This window comes from Spea bombifrons, chromosome 3 (genome assembly GCF_027358695.1).
Source record: "Spea bombifrons isolate aSpeBom1 chromosome 3, aSpeBom1.2.pri, whole genome shotgun sequence".
NCBI classification, from domain to species: Eukaryota; Metazoa; Chordata; class Amphibia; order Anura; family Pelobatidae; genus Spea; species Spea bombifrons.
Window position 1 is genome coordinate 74047300 of NC_071089.1, and position 7944 is coordinate 74055243.

Below are 7944 nucleotides of genomic sequence, written 5' to 3' on the forward strand. Positions count from 1 at the left end.
ATTATTCATACCTGGGGACTCACGGGGTTTGCCAATGAGTTAAACGGAGTCTTTAGCCGATGGAGATTGCTTTTATTGTGCTGCCATAAAAAAAAGATCTAGGGGGCGTGGTTAGCCTGGCAAGGAAGATGGCCGCATAGTCTGAGAGCTCCTCGCCACCCGCTCCTAATTTTCGCGTATTGCACCAGCTAAACCCGATATGGGTAGAACCAAACGGGCTCCCTCGGACCCTGGTACCCCAGGGACCAGTAGCAAGGCTCCTGGGACATCTCTGCGTGAATACTTTCACACGCCGGCCTTACTTCACTCGCAGCCGGAGGAACCAGAAATGGCGCCGACCCCCGCGTGCTCGCAGGCCTCAGGGGAGGACTCCCCTCAGCGCGGCCCTGAGAGCCCTCCAGAACCCTCCGCCAGGGACTGGCGTCGCATTTTCTCCTCGCTGCCTACTAAAGAGGACTTTAGCCTCCTTGTTACGGAGGTGAAGCAAACAGTCCGGGCCGAGGTTACGGCCTTGCGGGCGGACATCTCGCGATTGGACGTGAGGGTTTCGTCTGCCGAAACCAGGACGCGGGACGTGGACCGACAGCTCTCTGCTTTTCAGCGCACCTGTTCCTCCCAACTCGCCACCCTGTTTTACCACCTTGAGGATTTGGATAATAGGGGCCGACGCTCCAACATACGCGTGAGAGGTATGCCTGAGGGCGAGCGCCCTGAAGACCTCCAGGGCCTTCTGGACCGCCTGTTTTCCTCGATCCTGGGCTGGCCGCCCGAAGCCGGGAGGAAACCCATCAAGTTTGATCGGGCCCACAGGGCCTTGCGTTTCGGTGGTGGATCAGGGGACCCTCCCCGGGACATTATTTGTTGCCTGCACAGTTTCGCTCTCAAGGAGGAGATCATGCGGGCGGCTCGTGCTCAACGGTTCTGGTCCTTTGAGGGACACAGGGTCTCCCTTTTCCAGGACCTTTCCCGCTTTACCCTCCAGGCTCGGCGTGCGCTCCGCCCGGTTACGGCAGTACTGCAAGACCACCACATCACCTACAGGTGGGGATACCCGTTTTCCCTGATGGCGCGCAGGGGCACCGCTTCTGCCACGCTCCGTACTCCCGCGGATGTTGGCCCCTTCCTCCGCGCCTTGGACCTACCGACCGTGGAAGTGGAGGATTGGCTTCTGACAGATCCGGGCCCTGGGATGGTGAACCGAGGTGATCGCCGACCGCGACCTGTTCGTCGGGATGTGGCTGAGAATGTCCGGGACTTACCCCGAGAGGATTGACTGCCTCGCTCCGTCCCCCTTTGCCTCGGTTGTGCAGGCGGGCTTGTGCGGCTATACGCCTGCATCTCTCCGACGTCTGCAGTCGACGAGACAGTGCCTTCCGCCTCTCGACCCTGTACTGACTTTGCTGCTTTTGCCATGTCGGACTCATGGCTCACGTGAGCTATTCTGTTTTTTTTTTTTTGCTTTCTGTTTTTGTTTTCTTTTATTTATTTCTCTTTATTGTTTTTCTGGTTTTTAATTTTTATTTTTTATTTTTTTTTTTTTAATTTATCTATTTATTTATTTTTTTTTTTTTTTTTTTTTTATTGTTTGTTGTTTATTGTTTCATACCAGCCTTTATGGTGGCGGCTACTGTGGCGCCCCCCCTTCTGAGCCCCGTTTGGGCCCTAACCAGGCTTCCTGCCGTTGGGGTGTTACTGTGCGGTCATACACTCATACACTTTGCGTTATTATGGTCCGCTTCCCCTTTGGTGGCGTTACGCTCCTGCACACGTCCCTTGTTGGTTGCCGCACCAGGTGAGCCTCTTGTGCGCTTACCAGGGTTTTTTTTTTTTTTTTTGTTTTTTTTTTTGGGCTCTAGCACGCATTTTCACACACAGTCATATTTGCCCTCATGTATACACTTATCTGCCTTGCCGTTTCTACTCTCATGCTGCCACACGTACTCCCTCACACTTGCATATGCCTGTTCAGGCTATCTTCCACATGTACACATGCTCCCACTCACGTGTCCTCTCTAGCATCTACTCTCTAGCATACAGACAGTACATCATTCACACACACGCCGTCCCCTACGCTCTCACTTCCAATACCGTGGATGTGTAACACCGCGGTTCTTAGAATTTTTTTTTTTTTTTTTTTTTTTTTTAGGGCTCTAGTACGCATTTTCACACACAGTCCTATTTGCCCTCATGTATACCCTTATCTGCCTTGCCGCTTCTACTCTCATGCTGCCACACGTACTCCCTCACACTTGCATATGCCTGCTCAGGCTACCTTACACATGTACACATGCTCCCACTCACGTGTCCTCTCTAGCATCTACTCTCTAGCATACAGACAGTACATCATTCACACACACGCCGTCCCCTACGCTCTCACTTCCAATACCGTGGAGGTGTAACACCGCGGTTCTTGGATTTTTTTTTTTTTTTTTTTTTTCGGTTTTGACATCTTGCCTTTTTTCTGTTGCGAAGGGTCCGATTATGATTATCTACCAGGGCCGCGTTGACATGTTTGGGCTATCGATGCCATGGGTGCTACCAATTGTGAGACGCGCTTCCATTATGCTGTTGCTCGCGTTACCTTGTACCCTTTCTGTGATTTACTAGGGTGCTCTTTTTATTGTTGTTTTGGCAGAGCGGGTGGCGGGACACTCTGTTATTGTTCTGTCATTGTTACGTTACTACTATAAACGGTTATACTGTTGCCTTCGTTATCTTACATTCCTTGACTACTAACTTCTCTGCCCCACGTGGGTTCTAGTGTCCTTGCAGTGCTCTATTGGTGGCCCTTTCCGCCTCTGCTGAGGTTTGGGTTTCCCGCCGGTAGACGACACACCTGCCCTGAGATTCCCCTCCCCTCCTTGCCCTACCTTCTCTCCTCTGCCCTCCTGTTCCATACTTCCCTGGTTTTCCCCCTCCCATTTCTTTTCCTGGGTATCGGTCCACCACTGCTCTAGATGGCCTTCCAACCGGCCCCCCTGACGTTCTTCTCTGTGAATGCCAAGGGCCTTAACATCCCTGAAAAGCGCTCTAGGGCCCTTAGGGAATTCCGTTTACATAAAGCATCCGTTGTCTTTCTCCAGGAAACACATTTCAAGGAGGGCCTGGCTCCCAGTTTCCGTGATTCTCACTACCCCACTGGTTATTTTAGCAATAACCCTGACGCTAAGACTAAGGGGACTGCCATTCTACTGGCCAAGTCGCTCCCGTTTTTGGTTACGGACACTTTGTCCGATGGGTCCGGTAGATTTGTCTTTGTGAAGGGCACTATCGCCGAGGTTCTGTACACATTCGCCAGCATCTATCTGCCCAATAGGGGTCAACACACTGCTCTGCGCTCCATTATGGCTTCCCTCTCTGTCTTTGCAGAGGGACTTCTCGTTTTGGGCGGTGACATGAACGTCCCGCTGTGCCCCGAACTGGATACCTCGGCCGGGTCCTGCTGCGTCCCACACGGTCATTTGCGCTCCATGCGCAAATTGTTGGCCGACGCACATATGATTGATTGTTGGCGGTCCATGCACCCCGTGGATCGTGATTACACGTTTTATTCCTCGCCTCATAACAACTACTCCCGCCTCGATTACTTGTTCCTCTCCCAGTCCCATCTCGACCTCCTACTTACGTGCTCGATACTGCCGATGACCTGGTCGGACCACTCCCCTGTGACGCTGACCCTGACATCCCCTTTGTATAGGGCTAGGGAATGGACGTGGCGGTTAAATGACTCCTTTTTGTTGGACGAGGGGCTTGTGGCTCGCGTACGCTTGGAGTTGGAACGGTACTTCTCGGAAAATGACTCGCAGGGGGTGCCCCCCCCGGTTGTCTGGGAGGCCCATAAGAGTGTCATACGCGGTTTCTTTATCCGGGAGGGTGCGCAGCGGAAGAAATTACGCACACAGGAGATAGACAGGTTGACGTCTTGCATCGCGCACCTAGAGGCCACACATAAACGATCCCAAACTGACGACATACATGGGGAGCTGTTGTCTCTGAGGGGCCAACTATCCGACATCCTGAACTCTCGCTTCCGGCGGGCCTCCCTGTATAGCCGCCGGTTCTTCCATGAACACGGCAACAAATGTGGTAAACTCTTGGCGAAAATGATAACTCCCCACAGAAAGGCTACCCATGTTCATAAGATAAGGACGGCCGCGAATACTGTGTCCTCCTTTCCTTCTAAAATTGTTGACGCCTTCCACTCCTATTACACAGATCTTTATAACTTGCCCCGGGGGGACCACCGGCTGACAGAGTCTGACAGACGCGCGCTTATACACCGCTACCTTACCCAACACGTACGACGCAAACTTACGAACGAGCAGGCTGCCGCGATTGACAAGCCGATTTCTGTTGAGGAGCTTGCCCTTGCTCTGAGGGCTTCGCAGACGGGCAAATGCCCGGGCCCGGACGGGTTGCCCTTGGGTTACTATAAGGCGTTTTCCGACAGACTACTTCCCTTCTTGCACAGAGCTTTGAATTCCCTCTTGGAGGGCCATAGCTTGCCCTCTCAGACTTTGGCGGCCACAATAACTGTTATCCATAAGGAGGATAAGGACCCCTGCTTATGCCAGAGCTACAGACCTATATCTCTGTTGAACACAGACTTGAAGCTTTTTGCAAAGGTCCTGGCAATGCGGCTTTCGGAGTTTCTCCCCCATCTCGTGCACCCCGATCAGGCGGGGTTCGTCCCTCGCCGTGAAGCGCGCGACAATACTATCCGGCTCCTTAATATTGCTCACGGGGCGGGGGCGGGGGGTCGCCGTATTTTGTTCCTTTCCACCGATGCCGAAAAAGCTTTCGACAGGGTGGACTGGACGTTTCTGCGTGCCGCCTTGGAGCATCAGGGTCTCGGCCCTTCCATGCTTGCATGGATTGCTGCACTTTACACCACACCTACGGCCCGTATACGAGTTAATGGTGCTCTGTCACCACCTGTGTCGATTAGCAACGGCACCAGGCAGGGTTGCCCTCTGTCCCCCCTCTTGTTCGTGCTGTCCCTAGAGCCCTTTTTGGAAGCTGTCCGTGCGTGCCCCGATATCCTGGGGTTTCAGGAGGGAGGGAGACATCATAAGGTTGCCGCCTACGCGGACGACCTACTTTTTGTGGTGGACCGCCCTGAGATCTCCTTGCCAAGCATTCTCGCGCTGTTCCGCTCCTACGGGGAGTTATCCAACCTCAAAATAAATTTTTCGAAATCCGAGATCTTGAATGTCTCGGTGCCTCCGCAACGGGTCCCGGCCCTTGCCTCTAGCTTTCCCTTTCGCTGGTGTCCCGGGAAGATGAAATACCTGGGGGTTTGGTTGACGACTGACCTTTCTCAGCTGTATGATGCGAATTTTGCCCCTTTACTGTCTACTTTAGCGTCCGACCTCCGGGAGTGGATGCCCCTGTATCTCTCCTGGATGGGTCGGGTGAATGTGATCAAAATGAACCTGCTCCCACGGGTCTTATACCTGTTTCAGACCTTGCCGATCAGGCTTCCCCGGGACTTTTTTGCCTCTCTTCGCTCTGCGGTCATTAGGTTCGTTTGGGGTAACAGGAGCCCGAGGCAGAGGTTCTCACAACTTACGCGGCCAAAGTCCGCGGGCGGACTCGCGCTGCCGGACTTTCACAGATATTACCAGGCTACTCACCTGTTGCGCGTGGTAGAGTGGAATGTGGCGGGTCCGGGGCGGAAGACCTGGGTCGCGCTGGAACTGGGCGACCTCCGGGGCCGGGTCCTACATGCCCTCTGGGGCCCTGCCGCAGGGGCTCACGTGACGTCGCATCCTCTTGTCTCGGCGACCTTGTCGGTGTGGAGGGCTACGGGGCGCAGGGCTGGTCTCTCTTCGTCACCGTCGCCCATGCTGCCTCTCTGGGACAACCCGGACTTTGCTCCGGGTCGGCTCTGGGGGCCTGAGGGGTACGCGGGACTTCCCCTTCCCGTCCGGGCTCGGGACCTGCTGGCGGGTGGGTCGGTCATGTCACTTGGGGACCTGCGCCCTGCCGCTGAATTTTCCTGGTCTGACCGATTTGCACACCATCAGGTTACGCACTACCTCAACACCCTTCCCAACCGCCAACATTTACACAGGGACCTAACCTGTTTTGAGACTTGGTGCTCAGGTGAGCACTCCCCTAAGGGTGGCATCTCTCTGCTCTACTCCCTGCTCCTGACCGCTTTGCACACTTCGAAGCCTTCCTTCTGCACGAGTTGGGAGTCCTTGAGCGCTGAGGCTCTTACGGATGAGGACTGGGAGAAGATATTCATTCTCACTCACAAAAGCTCGAGGGCAACTAGGGTGCAGGAAACTAATTATAAAATCTTGACCCACTGGTATCGCACGCCTCAGAGGCTACATCTTATGTTCCCCGGTTGCTCGGATAGATGCTGGCGATGTGATGGGGATGTGGGCACGATGCTGCACCTGTGGTGGGATTGCCCCCGGATCCGGCCGTTTTGGAGGGAGGTCCACCGTGTGATCTCGGAGCTCTCAGACTCCCCTCCCCCTTTCCATGCATTGTCGATGCTGTTGCACCACACTCCTCATTCTCTCTCCCACTATAAACGCTCGGTTGTGCGTCATCTCCTTGACGCGGCCAAGGGCCTCATTCCTTTGTATTGGAAGCAAGCGTGCTCCCCGCCAATCCGGGAATGGATGTCCAGGGTTGAGGACGTCCGTAGGGTCGAGGATCTCTCCGCTGTTTCTTTGAAGCAGAGGGAGAGGTACACGGCCACTTGGTTTCACTGGCTCTCTTTTGTGCACCCTCATGACATATAGTTGGGCCTCTCCTCCGTACACCTTTTACGCTCTGTGTTCTCGCTGACACTGTGTATGGGACTCTTCTTTTCATGGTTTATCATGGGACCTGCGTGCCCCCTCACATTTCTGGGATTGTCGTTTCTGCTGTAACCCCTGCGCGGGTTCTTATGCCCTTTTTGTTTTGATGTTCTGCTGCTGTGTATGGACGTGTATACCTGTCCCCTTCCTGTCCCCCACCCTTCTTTTTCCTTCTGTATCCTCTCCCCCAACCTACCCCCATAAAATTACTTCAAAATTCAATAAACTTTGATTTCGAAAAAAAAAAAAAAAAAAGATCTAAAGTTACATTAGCTGGCAGAACCTCAGTGGTCTCCTCAGAGGGTCTTTAAACCAATCTGAGACTACAGAAAATGTAAGTGAACAGATAATGATACCTGAATGTGCCAGTGGATGCTACTGGTAGCATGTGGTCAGGGCCACCATCAGTAGGGTACGCCTGGTACTAGTGTACTGTGTTTGGATAGGTATTGGGCCCAGCCTTTTTGCTTCCTCAAGTGAGAAAGCATGGATGACAGGCCCCCCTGCGTGGCCACAGGGCTGCTCTGAAACAGGCACCGCGGCTGCAGGGTGCCCAGGCGCCTGTTAACTGAAGCGTCATTAGAGACACTGGCGTAAAGTAGACTGGGAGCTGCATGGGAGACAGTGGTTAGGGCAGGACGTGTGAGTGTGTATATGTGTATGTGTGTGTGTGTTAAATGTACTGCTGTGTTAGAGTAGAGTCCATATGTAAAGTGTTAGAGTCAGTGTGTAATAAGCACACTATTCCTGCCCGGAACTTTGTATAAAGTACTATAAGGCTAGATGGCAAGCTCACGGCTCAACTCCTGATGTGTCATGAACGTGTATTTGTTATGTACCGTATTGGCCCGAATATAGGCCGCACTTTTTCCCCCACTTTAAGTCTTTAAAGTGGGGGTGCGGCCTATATTCGGGGTCTAGCGCCCGACGCCCGGGACATGCAGTCCCGGGCGCCGGGCAGGCAGCGGGGTTAGGATACAGATCCCCCGCAGCGGTGCAGGGGACCTGTATCCTACTGTCTGATACGCTCAGACAGCCTCCCCTGCCAGCACTTCCCACGGGGGGGAGTACCGGCACGGGAGGTTGTCTAAGCGCATCGCACGGACGTTCACCGGTAGCG